The 15,708-nt window shown below is 45.0% G+C and overlaps 1 long non-coding RNA gene across 1 annotated transcript in view; it reads right to left on the reverse strand.

The window, feature by feature from the left end:
* Positions 1–4,628: 4,628 nt before the first annotated feature.
* LOC126185145 (uncharacterized) overlaps positions 4,629–15,708 on the reverse strand; it is a 111,440-nt gene continuing 100,360 nt past the window's right edge. Inside the window, exon 3 of the long non-coding RNA XR_007536959.1 lies at positions 4,629–4,872. This is a non-coding gene — a long non-coding RNA (uncharacterized LOC126185145). The remainder of the gene's footprint in view (positions 4,873–15,708) is intronic.

Here is a 15,708-nt window from a genome sequence, read left to right on the forward strand (position 1 = left end):
CTCTATCCTACCCTTCAATGGTCATAATGTAGCCCTCAAGCCCACCTCAACGAGTTCACTGCTTTGTGCAACCAGTGGCTCATTTGCCTCAACCCTTCCAAGACCCAGGTAATCATCATAGGACAGACCAACCCCTCCTTTCAGCTCCACGATTTTTACCCTAGCATTTATGGTCATCCTATCCAACTCACTCCTACCCTGAAATACCTTGGCCTCACCCTCGAGCGTCACCTTACCTGGACTCCCCATCTGCTCATCATCGAACACAAAGCCCACAATAAACTCCACCTCCTGAAACTCCTGTCTGGCAGGACATGGGGATTGCAGCCTTCCACCATCCTTCACACCTACAAATCCTTCATCTGTCCCATCCTTTACTATGCCAGCATCACCTGGATTTCCACCCCGTCCAGATTCCATAAAGCCCTCCAAATCCTTGAATGCCATGCACTCTGCCTCACTTTCTGTATCCATCTTCTGTCTCACACACGGACGCTATAAGACCACCTCCCCTTGCCACATCTTGTCCTTTTCCTCGAACACATCGGTCCCTGTACATCATCTGCAGACTTGCTCCCCCTCATCCTGTTGTATCTCCTATCGTTTCTATCCCCCGCCTGTTGCTGCGCCTTTACCGTTATGTCCCACCCTCTCTCCATCTCTACACACTTCACCTCCTTTACTAACGCAACTTCCAGTGCCTACCCCTTCCAGATAATGAGCTTAGCCCTGATATCTAACCCTCCTACCAACCCTAACCCCACCTTCCACCCCACCTTTCCATGGCCCCCTCTCCCCTCCTCTTCCTTCCACTGAGCTGTTTTTCCTCCCTTTTATGCCCCCTATCTTTCCAATGAACCCCTTTCAAGTCTCTGCTCTCTGTCCTGGCTTGCTTTCTCTCTCCCACCCTGACTATCTCCTGCCCCTTGGTTGCCATACCACCCGCTCCAGCCCCTGTTCTCCACTTCCCACTCCTCTCCCTTCTCTTCCCTCCTCTAATTAATTGTACAGTGCATTTGAAGTGCCGTCTTTCTGGTGTGGACTTTTAATACCGTGGCCTACTTTTATCTTGTGCTTGTGCTCCAATGTCTTTTACGTGCCATTTACATCTTCAAATGTGTTTTTATCTTCATGAGGGGCTATTTTAGCTGTGTCACACAATGAATATCTCCATATCGGTACATTTTTAACTCCCATTGTTTCCCCACTTATTTATGTTCTTATATTCCCCTTTTTATCGCCTTATTATCTGTTTTGTGTCATCCTTTCAATAACTGTAATGTCTCTTGACTGAAGAGCGGCGGATTGTGCCGCTGACATCTCATACTGGACAGGGTAATGAAATGACAATAAAGGGAAAAAAAACAGGCGCAGTGCTTAAACCCAACAAACCTCCTTCTGACACCTCCTCCTATCGCTCTATGCGCCTCACCTCCATTTTCAGTAAGGCTTTTGAGTGCATTCTTTCCTGCCGTATCCATCACCACCTAACTAAACACCCCTTTTGCCCTTTTCCCAGAGTGGTTTCCAGCTTCCATTCTCCGCTGACGACTATTTCATCAACCTTACCTATTTCCTCTCCCTCCAACTTAACTCCCATCGCGCTGCAATTTTTGTATCCCTCTACCTCCAGAACACCTATGACTGTGTATGGCATTCCGGCCTCCTTTTCAGTCTCTAGATCTATGTCCTTCCTATCAACTTTATCCATCTCATTGCCTACTTCCTCTCATACTGTCTTCCCTATGTCACCATCCAAAATACCAATTCCCCATACCTTCTACCCTACCATAGGTGTGCCCCAGGGCTCCATCCTTTCTCCTCTCCTTTATCTCCTGTACACTGCTGATATGCCCAAACAACTGTTACCTGTCCATCTCCTACGATAAGCTGATGATACCGCCTTCCTTGCCCTGTTTCCTATCCTTCAAGGGTCCCAGTGCTCCCACCAAACCCACCTAGACCAGTTTATCACTTGGTGCAACCAATGGCTCATTCAGATCAATCCTTACAAAACCCAGGCAATCATGATGGGATGTACCACACTGTCCTTCTGGATCCATGATTATTACCTCACCATCTATGACCATCTTATCCAACTTACTCCCACCTTGAAATACCTTGGCCTCACCCTTCACCATCACCTCACCTGGAGTCCCCATCTCCTTACCATCCAATGCAAAGCCCACAATAGACTCTGCCTCCTTAACCTCCTATCTAGCTGGATGTGGGGATTGCATCCTCCCACCATCCCTCATACCTAAAAATCCTTGATCCATCCCATACTTGGTTATACCAGTGTCACCTGGATCTCTACCCATCCTAAATTCTATAACCCCCCCCTCCCCAAATCATTGAACACCATGCGCTCCACCTCACTTTCTGTATCCGTGTCCCATCTTGCATGAGGATCCACTATGACCTCATGACCTTTCCCACACCTCCTCCTTTTCGTTGATACATACGTATCCTCTACACTAACAGCCGCCTTGATCCCTCTCACCCCCTTATGTCTCCTTTCCTGTCCACTCCCTGCCTACTGCTGCGCCTCTCCGAATGGGTCCCACCCTCTCTCCATCTCCACACCACCCACCTCCTCTCTCAAAGAAACTTCCATCGTCTCCCCATCCTGGATTATGTGCTTCACCCTGATATTTATCCTTCCTTTCAACTCTGACCCTTCTCTTCCTCTCCCCTCCTCCCTATGTCTCCCTGCCCCTTCTTTCCCTCCCCCTCTGCTGTTTTCTTCCTGCTGCCCCTCCTGTCCTTCTCATTTCTCCTTTCACAATCCTTCCACTCCTTCCTCGATTGCTCCCTTCCCCTCCTTCTGACTCTTCCAGCTCCCCCTCCTCCACCGACCCCATCCTGTCCCTCGTCTTTCCCACCTCTCTGGCCATCCTTCCCTTGACATGTCCTTCCAGTTTTAACCTGGCTACTCTCTGTCGTGTTTTGGTGCTCACTGTATGTGTTACATTAGTGCAGTGTATTTTAAGTGTCGTCGTTCTGTGTGGCTTTCATACTGTGAACACCATTTTAATCGGCCTCTCTGTGTCACCAGTGTTTATGTGCTATGTCCTCATCGAGTGTCATTTTATCCATATGTGGATTTTATGTAACTGTGCCTCATCTAACTACTCCTTTTTGTATCTTTTTAACGACCACTGTTTGCCCTTCTCTTGTGTCAGTTTCATCTGTTTTCCCCATATTTTATGTACTTGTTTCTCCTGTGATACTTTATACAGTCTCTTGGCTGAAGAGCTGCGAACTGCGCCGCTGCCAGCCCAACCCTGCCCACATGGGGTAAGGGTACGAAATAACAATAAAGAAAAAAAAACAGGCATGGTGGGACAGTGGGTCTCTGTTCTAATATTATTATTACCTATCCTCATGTTTCTCCCAGCAGCAGCTATACACTTGTAGATCGGCAGGAGTCTACTTCCCTGTAATTGATTGATAGGTTGCTGTCTTATCGTTATTACCCATCCTTCCCATATAGGGCTATTGCGTAGACAAATAGCGAAAATATCTTCTTCGCTGTCAGCAGATATTCACTTGTTGATTGGCCCTTGCACTTCAGTGACAGTTTGATGTCCTGTTATTGTTGGCCCTATAGGGTTTATGGCTAGATTGACTAGAGCAACTCTCCAGTGCTAGACTAATAGTGGAAATATCAACTCCACATCTAGCAGTTATTGACGAAACTGGATGGAGCTACTGTTTAGTGCTCGATAAATGGCAGCTCAAATTGTTTAAGTAAACAATATACTGCCCTGCATACAAAATGTAGACTTACGTCATCACTCCTGTCTGATGGCACAGTGCAGACAGTTGCTCCCTCACAATTGGAGGTGGAGTGGGTAGCAGAGGAGGGGGAGTGCCAACAGCGCCCGGCGGCGGTGGCGGCGGCGGCGGTCAGTTGGTCTCGGAACTTCAGTGTGAACACACAAAATTTGGTATTCTCACAAAAAATTTGAATTTCCCACCATTGTAAATTTCCCACCAAAAATTTCAGTTTCCGATCATTTCAAGCCGAGAGGAGGGTGTTGGGAGGGGAATATATGGTACTCCCTGTCCAGCAGCTCGACACAGACTGAGTGAACATCCTACCATTTTCTTCCCAGGCCGCTATCTTGGATTATGTCACAGGAGGGGAGGGGGCTGGAAGTTCTCTGACTGTGACCCCCGTGCTGGGGAAAACCTATGAAGCCATCAGGGGCTGGGGTAATTAACTGATCAATTATTAATTTGCACAATCAATTTGATATGAAGTGGCGTATAACAATAGGTTAAGAATCTTTCAATCAAAAGAGAGCAATAGGTTGAAAAGTTATAAACTTGGTAGCCTTGCAGAGTGGGGTGATACCACCATTCCATATTGAATAAATTTGTCAACAGTGCAGAGTGGGGTGATACAAAGTTTGCCTCACTGCTACCATCGCTTCTCTAACTGCTCCTGACAGTCTGCTTGATGGCAGATTTTAATAACTATAATTTATTCTCGAGTCAGAAGCATACAAACTTACAGTAGCTATACACATCTATATATATATATATATATATATATATATATATATATATATATATATATATATATATATATATATTGTATTTATATTACATGTACTCTGCAACCTCCAAGGCGCTTGGAGTGGCTTGCAGGAGATCAATCTTCGTGCAGGATGTAGGGCACAAAAGGCAGTGGAGCATGTGGCTTGTGGTTTGTTCTTGTCCACAATCACAAGACGTATCTTCTGTTCTGAAGCCCCACCTCTTCAGGTGGTCTCTGGATCATCCAACTCCTGATCGTAATATGTTTAAAGATTTCCACGGCAGCCAGCTCTCGTTGTGTCCAAGTTGTAGTTCTTCAGCTTCCTGAAAGAAGGAAACGAGCTAGCTGTTAAAGCCATAAAGGAGATACTTTACAGGAGCGAAAATAGATATTCATTGGAATTCAAGAACACACTTTCTTCGTACCTGTCAGATTACTGGCTGTAGAAAGAAATGTCAGATTTGGGTGTGGATTTAAGTTATAAGTGAAAAATTAAGCTAGATGTTATTTCAACTACACCCAAAAAACATGAAGAAATCGTTATTTTCTGTGCTTAGATGTATACGCAGAAATTAGTAAAGATTTTCTACGAGAATATTAGCTTGTCTTATTTGCTAAATTGCTAAAAATCCTAAGACCTTTCCTATTTATAAAGACTTACATGTATGTATTTTGGATGGGGGAAGTGTGTGCTTGGATGACCTTGAAAAGTAGTCGAAGCTAGGTAGGTGAAAGCGTAGCGGCACCATTTTCTTATGTACACTCCTGGAAATTGAAATAAGAACACCGTGAATTCATTGTCCCAGGAAGGGGAAACTTTATTGACACATTCCTGGGGTCAGATACATCACATGATCACACTGACAGAACCACAGGCACATAGACACAGGCAACAGAGCATGCACAATGTCGGCACTAGTACAGTGTATGTCCACCTTTCGCAGCAATGCAGGCTGCTATTCTCCCATGGAGACGATCGTAGAGATGCTGGATGTAGTCCTGTGGAACGGCTTGCCATGCCATTTCCACCTGGCGCCTCAGTTGGACCAGCCTTCGTGCTGGACGTGCAGACCGCGTGAGACGACGCTTCATCCAGTCCCAAACATGCTCAATGGGGGACAGATCCGGAGATCGTGCTGGCCAGGGTAGTTGACTTACACCTTCTAGAGCACGTTGGGTGGCACGGGATACATGCGGACGTGCGTTGTCCTGTTGGAACAGCAAGTTCCCTTGCCGGTCTAGGAATGGTAGAACGATGGGTTCGATGACGGTTTGGATGTACCGTGCACTATTCAGTGTCCCCTCGACGATCACCAGTGGTGTACGGCCAGTGTAGGAGATCGCTCCCCACACCATGATGCCGGGTGTTGGCCCTGTGTGCCTCGGTCGTATGCAGTCCTGATTGTGGCGCTCACCTGCACGGCGCCAAACACGCATACGACCATCATTGGCACCAAGGCAGAAGCTACTCTCATCGCTGAAGACGACACGTCTCCATTCGTCCCTCCATTCACGCCTGTCGCGATACCACTGGAGGCGGGCTGCACGATGTTGGGGCGTGAGCGGAAGACGGCCTAACGGTGTGCGGGACCGTAGCCCAGCTTCATGGAGACGGTTGCGAATGGTCCTCGCCGATACCCCAGGAGCAACAGTGTCCCTAATTTGCTGGGAAGTGGCGGTGCGGTCCCCTACGGCACTGCGTAGGATCCTACGGTCTTGGCGTGCATCCGTGCGTCGCTGCGGTCCGGTCCCAGGTCGACGGGCACGTGCACCTTCCGCCGACCACTGGCGACAACATCGATGTACTGTGGAGACCTCACGCCCCACGTGTTGAGCAATTCGGCGGTACGTCCACCCGGCCTCCCGCATGCCCACTATACGCCCTCGCTCAAAGTCCGTCAACTGCACATACGGTTCACGTCCACGCTGTCGCGGCATGCTACCAGTGTTAAAGACTGCGATGGAGCTCCGTATGCCACGGCAAACTGGCTGACACTGACGGCGGCGGTGCACAAATGCTGCGCAGCTAGTGCCATTCGACGGCCAACACCGCGGTTCCTGGTGTGTCCGCTGTGCCGTGCGTGTGATCATTGCTTGTACAGCCCTCTCGCAGTGTCCGGAGCAAGTATGGTGGGTCTGACACACCGGTGTCAATGTGTTCTTTTTTCCATTTCCAGGAGTGTATATGAACAATAAAGCATAATCGCTAAATGTATTCTTTTTCTTGTTCTTTCCTACATCAATCGCACTTATGTCTGCTCTTAATATGGTAGGCTTGACTACACTGTGATCTTAACTCCTCCTGACCTGTGTTGAACAATCGTAATTTTTTTAGTGTCAAAGCATGGAACTAATTTGCGATTCCACCGTTTTGTCAACATATGTGGTCTTCCATGGGGCTAAAAAACATCATTTTGTCCTCCAGTAGAGTACTATTGTTAAGATCTAACCTAGTAGCAACTAGAGTCTGCATTGGGGTGTACTACAAGAAGATAAAGAACATCAGAGTGCTGCTTACAGTCATGCTTTGGCAGTTGAAGATGCTTGGTCTGTTAATGTATGCAGTATATATTGGATGGAAGGGTGCTGTCACATGTCAGTACTTTAATAGGGGGAAGTCTATGCACTCTAGGGACATTGTACCATTTCCCATAGTCAGGAGCAGGGGAATATAAAAGCTCTATCCAAAGCAGAACTGTTTGACGTTGAAATGGACCATTAGCCTGTGCTATAGCGGTGGCCCTGAATAGTGACTACTAGATTATGGATTCGGATAAAACGCTAGGTTTTTTAAATCAGAATTGATATGTGCGAGTATATAACGTTTGGGAGAAACGTTTACATCTTCCCACTCTAAAAGGAACATGGTTGTGAACTGTTCCAGTTTGATTCTGTCTAAACGCTAGTGATACGGAAGTATATTTCAAAAATCTGTGTGGGGTGTATATGGCGTGGAGGGCTATAGTGTTAATGGAACATCTGTTAATGGTGGGAGGAAGTCCCACACAGTGCATCGCTGCACTTAAATAGCACTGATTTACGTTTGGAGACTATGCTGCAGTATTTCGTAAATATTTGTTTTTGTGTGATTGATTTTGCATCCAAAACGTTTTGGAGTAAGCATACCTTCTTGCACTAAACTTTCGTTGATCTTAGAATGGTTGAGTGACCGAAATCATAGACAGCACAGCTCCACGTCAATGTTCCCGCTGTCTGAAGCAAGACAATACCACCGATATACTCTCGCTCCACTACAGCACATACCGCTTCCTACAGACTATATATGTGGATGACACTTTGATGCTTTTGGTACATGCTCTGCGATGACTCTAGAGAAATGACGCAGTAGCATTGCCTCTGTCGGGAACGGGAATGCCGAGATAGAATGGGTCGTACTTAGCCGTCAACTGCCCCTGGACATATTTATGTCAGTCTGTCACACAGCTTCTCCCACTCTATCTGAACGAGCCTCACCTTCGTACCTCACCATACATTCTCAACTTCCACTGCAACTCTCAGGTCCTTGTCCGCTGCTATCCTAACATTAACACGCAGCACATTAGCTGGGATGTGTAGTACAACGCTGCATTTGGACGCGTTTTTGGACGGGATAGTACAGACCAATTTCCGCACCGAAGAATACAGGGCTGTAGCCAGACAGAGTAACACAGCACAGTATTCACACAGTGGAATATAGCAATGTACCCGGAAACGCTTTCGGGCGAGGTGGAACAACGGAATAGCTGGACGGAACAGTGTGACGTTTTGCCCAATCGTGATAGGGTGATTATGAGGTGCCGGATGAGACACTAAGATGGCTGCTGTTGCTGGCGGAAACAACCACATTGATTTGGTCTCTCTTGTGCTTGTTGGTTAATTGACTCTCGATATACAATAGTCGGTTAAGTGTATAGGTGCCGGGTTTGCTTCTAAATAAACAGCTACACTATGCATATGGCTACTCAAAAATGGTTCAAATGGCTCTGAGCACTATGGGACTTAACATCTGAGGTCATCAGTCCCCTAGAACTTTGAACTACTTAAACCTAACTAACCTAAGGAAATCACACACATCCATGCCCGAGGCAGGATTCGAACCTGTGATCGTAGCGGTCGCGCGGTTCCAGACTGAAGTGCCTAGAACCGCTCGGCCACTCCCGCCGGCATACGGCTACTACCATGGGGATATTCTATGTTCTAGACTGAATACGGTATCATGATCGGTTCATCCCCCATGATCGCGTGACGGAAAATGAACAATGATATGATTAAACCCCGGATCCTTTCTTAATCTTGCAGTAGCTCTGAATGGTGAGAGAAGGTGAGAGACTGTTGCACCAACGTAAATGATTTTGTGGATAGTGTGCGTGTTGGAAGCTCTGTGGTAATGTCTGCATTGTGTTATGGAGGTATATCCCAATTGAAAAACTGGTGACGTATTTCACATGAAACATTATACTGTCAACCAAGACTCCAATACCATTATGCCGTTGTATATCTAGCGTAGTGATCACGGGAATACGATAAAGAGGATTCGGACACGTACAGTGACATATTTATAGACAGTAATTCGATATCGATGAACTGCAGATGTATCAGATTTTCTTTGTGCTATTCTCGTACAGCCAAGGTGCAGCAATATGGCTTCCTTGGTCATTAAAAAACTGCATCTGTCGAAGTGATCATAGAGGAAATCGGGATATCTACACAGGTATAGAGACATTCAATTTTACTCGATCACTACGCCTGTGACTGGAAAAGGAACGAAGAAATCGATGATATTGCTACGACATAGGCCACATCGTGCAGTGGATTGCAGAATACATATTTAGATGTAGGCTTCTGTCTATAGCAGGGTTAAGGCACTGGTAAGCTATAGCGATTTTCAGAGGATTGAGGACTGGTCAGCGTCGGTGCTGAATGTAGATAAATATAACTATTGAATCTAAAGTAGCCGAAGAGGTCTGCTACTGTTCTGTTACATCACTGAATACAAATCACTAGCAGCAGTAACAGGCGTAAACAAAATATCTGAACGCAAGCATCCGCATGGCGGTGAAAGTCTCCCTGAACGTTACTCTCGTCGTCTCGTTGTGATAGCTTTCTACATAACCAATGACAGAGGGCTAGACAGCCTTCTAACTAATGGAACAGTGCTGTAGGAACGTGTTGAGATTTATAGAGAACTAGCAGGAGTCTGTGACTTGGCGGGAGACATCTCTAACTCGTCAAAATCAGATAGATTCAAATGCTATACATCAAAGACAGGGAGATTCGTAAGAATATAGCAGGTAAGCGATACTCTGACGAAAGGGGAATTGAGAGGTGAGCTCCATACCACTTCTTCTAAGTGTTGTGGGCAAACATATTACGGCTTCCACGCATGTCCCTCGAAGTGACTGCGATGAGAAAATTAGAGGCTAATACGAAGGTTTTTTACTGAGAGACAATAAGCAACAGAAGTTCTGTTGAAGTTCTCGATAAATAGGAGTTTTGGGTGCCTATAAATGGTTTGATTGACAACTTGATAGGTAAACTACATTTGCATCTACATCTATATGCATACTTCGAAAGCTATCGTATGGTGCGCAGTGGAGGTTACCCTGTACTACTACTGCCGTCCGAAGAGGCCGTGCGGTTAAAGGCGCTGCAGTCTGGAACCGCAAGACCGCTACGGTCGCAGGTTCGAATCCTGCCTCGGGAATGGATGTTTGTGATGTCCTTAGGTTAGTTAGGTTTAACTAGTTCTAAGTTCTAGGGGACTAATGACCTCAGAAGTTGAGTCCCATAGTGCTCAGAGCCATTTGAACCATTTTGAACCTGTACTACTACTAATCATTTTCTTTCCTATTCCACTCACAAAAAGAGCGAGAGAAAAAGACTGTCTATATGCCCCCGCATAAGCAATAATTTTTCGGATCCTAGCCTCGTGGCCCTTCGTAAAATGTTTTTGGCTGCAGCAGAATCCTTCTTCAGTCAGCTTCAACGGTCGGTTCTCTAAATTTTCTCAACGGCCTTCCTCAAGAAGAGCATCGCCTTCTCTCCTGGGATTCCCATTTGAGTTACTTGCCGAGTGTAATCTGACTGCAAGAAAAACATTACTCACCGTGTAAAGGGATCATCAAGATCAATTTCATTAATTAGTCAATCAATGACGTGCCACCAGTCGAGTGGGAGCAAGGGAGAGAGTGCCACAGTTATTATTCGCGGGTTGGAGCACTAATCAGGCGTTTTTTCACCGCGGTGAGATCTTTTAGCGAAATTTTAGTCTCATGTTTACTTAGGGAGAGATGGCTATTGTAATATTACTAAATTTATAAATTGATACGTAGTAGTAACCTGATACTTACAACTCCTCTGTGCTGGTATTTGGCTGCCGACGGCCAGAGTGGCAGAGCGGTTCTAGGCGCTACAGTCTGGAGCTGCGCGACCGCTGCGGTCACAGGTTCGAATCCTGCCTCAGGTATGGATGTGTGTGATGTCCTTAGGTTAATTAGGTCTAAGTAATTCTAAGTTCTAGGGGACTGATGACCTCAGAAGTTAAGTCCCATAGTCCTCAGAGCCATTTGAATCATTTGGCTGCCTTAAGAGATTTCGTACGTGCGTTGCATTTGACTACCTTAAGGGAGTTCGAAAGTGAAAAGGTATCCCTGTCAGAGGATGAGTATGTTCTTAGCACTCCGTCATGAGCCAAAAATGAGTTTCATATTCCAGTCCAGTGATGCTGGACGTAACAGATATTAAGCTGATAAGGACAGGTATTTTTACCAGATGAAGAATACTTAGAGAAAATATATCCTATGCTACACTGTTGTACAGGATTTTCACACTAGGAATCCACAAGTAACGAGATTTTAGCGGAGTGAAAACGAATGTATGGTCCTATTTCTTCTGTCTTCGAAAATAAGGCATATAAAAGGGAGGAATCTACGTTTCACGGGAGATATTCGAGGTGTATGGACAACAATATCCCCGTCTCGGATTGGATAAAGCGGGTCTTTAAAACTGTAGAGTCTAAGTCTCGGGGGGAATTGCAGTGAAAACTTTATGACAAAGCCACACCTGCTTGTCACCGCAGTATTCTAGGACTTAGGGACCCCGGCCGTGGCCAGCGTAGAGGTGGTCATGAGGGCTCGGCCAACTGGAAGCCGCGGCTTAGCCTGTCATATGAGACCAGCAGGTAGAAAGAAAGGCTTCTGCTCTTCAGCTGCACAGTACACTCGGTACATGGCGCTGGACTAGACTGGACGTTACTCATCGGCAGAGACATTACTGGAACGCGGACTTGGTGAGCTATACCCATCGCTAGAGGAATTCACACCAGATTTGAAATAGGTGACAACAGGTTTTTTCAGGGAGGACTGGTGAATGCCGACAAAAGGATTCCCTGTCTTCCCACCTGCGTTTTGTATGTGGGTGGTCGTGAGGGATGTGAACAATACCCGACATGACTCAACCTTCAGGCCCGGGTTTTCCCACTGTATAAGCATTCCTGTTGGTTCCTGTAAATTTTTTCACCAATAATGTCACAATTTCGAGTGCCTTCTGGTAGCAGTAATATGAACTAGGTCAATCGATCTCCATACGTCAAGGTGAGCACATGTACAAGAAAAAAATTTAGGAAGCATTTTCGAACAAGATAACATATCAACAGTTCAGCAGAAAAAGCGATTTTTCCTGTCAATTTACAAGTATGGGAGGGGAGGGGAGGAGCCTGTCTTCCACAAACTGATTAAATAAAGAAAACGCAGTTCGAATTTTATAGAGAAACAATATATCTTCTGCAATACAAATTACAATATTGGATCATGTGACTGATGATCTGTAATTAGGGCACAGGCGAGTGCTTCCCGCCAAAAAATTGAGTTTCTAGTGGTGTTGTGAACTAGATCACGTACCAAGTGTGCATGGTAATTATCAGTTCTGTTTCCCACCAAAATTTAGAATTTACCACCAATATTCAAACCCTTTGAGTCCAGCAGGTCAGCATAGACCAAACTGTTTTTCCCGCCAATTTTTTCCAAGAGGTCTGGTGGCGGGCAGGAAGGGAGGGAAGGGGAGGATTTAGGTGGGGGGGATGCTGGGGATTTCGGAAACGGGTGATTGAGTGATCTCCCCCTCCTCCCCCCCTCCACCACATGGGCTGTGGAATGCCCGAGGAGGAGGGATTATTAATTGATCAACTTAATTAATTTGATATTACTTTGATTCCAAAATATGCTAGAATCGTCTTCATTCCACTGCTATCTACGACCCCCCACCACCACATAATCGACATCACCTCTTGCTTTGAGGTCGGCTGGGAGATGCGCGGCTGTAAGGTAATGTTTAAAAAGGCGATCTCCAACATGTAGGTCTAAAGTTAAAATAAATCCCCACCAGTCGTAAAATTCTCAAATCCTGGACATTTTTGCAAAAAAAAAAAAAAAAAGAAAATGGCTCTGAGCACTATGGGACTTAACATCTATGGTCATCAGTCCCCTAGAACTTAGAACTACTTAAACCTAACTAACCTAAGGACATCACACAACACCCAGTCATCACGAGGCAGAGAAAATCCCTGAACCCGCCGGGAATCGAACCCGGGAACCCGGGCGTGGGAAGCGAGAACGCTACCGGACGACCACGAGCTGCGGACGACATTTTTACAACCCAAGACATTATCCTGGACAGCACGAAAGAACCAGGACTTTCCGGGCTAATCCCGGACGTTTGGTAAGCTCAGTCACTGCACGCCCACCAAGTCTGTTCGCTCTCTATACGCAGAGGTGAGGCAGTTTGGATTTTGGACAAAAGTTACCAGGGCGCAGTCGAGACGAGTTGCAGCAGAGTGTCGCTGTTCCGTAAATATGATGTGTTGCTTCTGTGTGTACCTGAAAGGCGGTTTTGAGTGGGAGTTAATTCAGTTTGTAGTTAGGATTCTCTATAACGATTAATCTCTACCATTAAGAGCACTGTGGGGTTCTCACGAGTGATATTTCTGCTTCCGTTTTACTTTGATTCAGATGAAGCCGAGCTGGTTCTTTACTTGGCCATGATTCACTTCATGCATCGTATGCCCAGTTAACTTTCGTGATTATTTTACGTGCAAGTAATAAATCGGCTTTCACGATTCGACCGTTATTGGGAAATGGCGAACTTTGCTTTCGAATATTCTGTGAGTTTGAATCATTTTGTGTGATCAGTTGCGCGTCCATGTTGCATTCCGTAGTCAACCCAGTCTTCGTTGAATAATAATGATCGCTAACTTAGTACATTTTGTAAGGAACCGTTGTGTTAAGTTTCTCTGTGTGTTCTACGTTAAATGTAGTTCAGGAGAGGAGTTCGCTCTACCTTCGTGAATAAATGTTTTTCATGCAGCTGTTTAGTTCATTAAACTTCGCCGCAGTGTGTATGCTAGGAAGTCTTCCCTTCTTATGGGATATCTCGTCTCATGTAACTTGGGAGAGGGAATTGCTTCGAAATATTTAGTGAAGTGTAATTCCTGATCGGTCTACCTGAAGCTCAGAATCTAGATTTTCGTTGCTCGTTTTTTTTTTTTCATTGTGGTAGAAACTAGGTCTAAAAATTTATTTAATATTTAGGGAATTTAAGACGATTTGGCACTCAGGTGCAGATAGACAATGATGAACACTGTCATTCCTCAATAGGAAGCTCACGGCTACGAAAAGTCCCTGTGATAGGGCGGAAGTGCGACCCACCACAGAATTGCAAAATGAGGCACCTTCAAGAGTTAAGGTTAATTTTATGCTTACTTGGATTGCTACCTGTTACAAATCAAATATTTTAATATAGTACCCTCGATGCAAATAATATTTTTTGCATTTTAAGGGAAAAATAGTAATTCTGCATGAATGTGTAGCTTTTGTTACACACATGAGGCATGCTGATGGACAAATCCTCCGCAGTGCCTCACTAATAGTGAAGTTTATTCAGTTCATACATATGTCTGAGTAGAATGCAGAGATGATGTTTGAGGCGAGTTTGATACTAAGTCATCTATACTTCGTAGTGGGCAAATGTGTATTTGGAATTTTAAAAGATTACATAATGGACACGTGAGGGCTTTTTTGTTTTGAGTGTCTGGTTATTATAGTCCAGTGAATGAGGTTCGAATTATATAGGACAGGCATTTCAGGACACGCGAATGGCCGATGGAGAACTCCTGCGTGCGTGTTCTTCAGTGTGTTGACAAAATTTCAACGAGAACGCCAAAGGCAGGCACTTAAAAGAGTGTGAATCTTAAGCTGCGAGCTCTCTGCCTGGTTTAGAACACTTTTGGGGGAGTAAAAGATACTGTCGTATTCCTCAGTGCGGGAATATGAAAGGACTGCTGTTATTCTGACCGCGGTCTGCTGGGGTTGTAAAAGCTTCATTACACTGTTCCTGTTGAGGAGCTACATGTTGCGGAGATTAAAGACAAAAAAAAAAAAAAAGACCACAATTACGCGGAGATACATTGCGACAAAATTCAGACTTTATAACCTGAAGAGAAAAGGCTCAGAAGATATTTGTGAGAGACCATCAAACCTAATCTACACTCAGATAAAAGGAGGAGATACACAAGAAATAACAATCAGATATGTCGACAGCTTTCGTAAACATATTTACAAAGCTAGGCAGAAAATTCTGCAGAAATTGCAGACAAGTGTGTTATCAACACGCGAAATGTGGAAACTAAATACGAGAAAAATTTCTTGCTAGAAAATAATGCCAACAAAAAGTTGTAGTATTTTGTGACTCTGGAAGCCATAGAATACTTACTCAGTGTGACACAATATATGTTGATTAAACATTCAAGTGTTGCACAACAGTTTTTTGTCAGCTGTTTACAATACTCGAGGTAGTTAATGGAGATTACATTCCAGTGGTTTTCTCTTTATTGAACGACAAGTAAAAACTCATATCAGTATGTCTTTCAAAGAATTGTCGATAACTGTAATGATCCAAGCCTGAAATTTTCACGACCAACGTCGTTTTCAGACTTTGAAGACAGAATAATGAAAGCTGGAAGTGAAATATGGACCGCTGTAAGAATCCAAGAATGTGATTTTAATTCTCAATCCAGAGCTGGCGAGGAAAAATACCAACATTGTGACCTGCACATAACTTTTACGCAAGAAATGAAACTGAAAGGTTTCTGTCTTACGTATTTGATT

This window comes from Schistocerca cancellata, chromosome 4 (genome assembly GCF_023864275.1).
Source record: "Schistocerca cancellata isolate TAMUIC-IGC-003103 chromosome 4, iqSchCanc2.1, whole genome shotgun sequence".
In the NCBI taxonomy this organism is placed as follows: domain Eukaryota; kingdom Metazoa; phylum Arthropoda; class Insecta; order Orthoptera; family Acrididae; genus Schistocerca; species Schistocerca cancellata.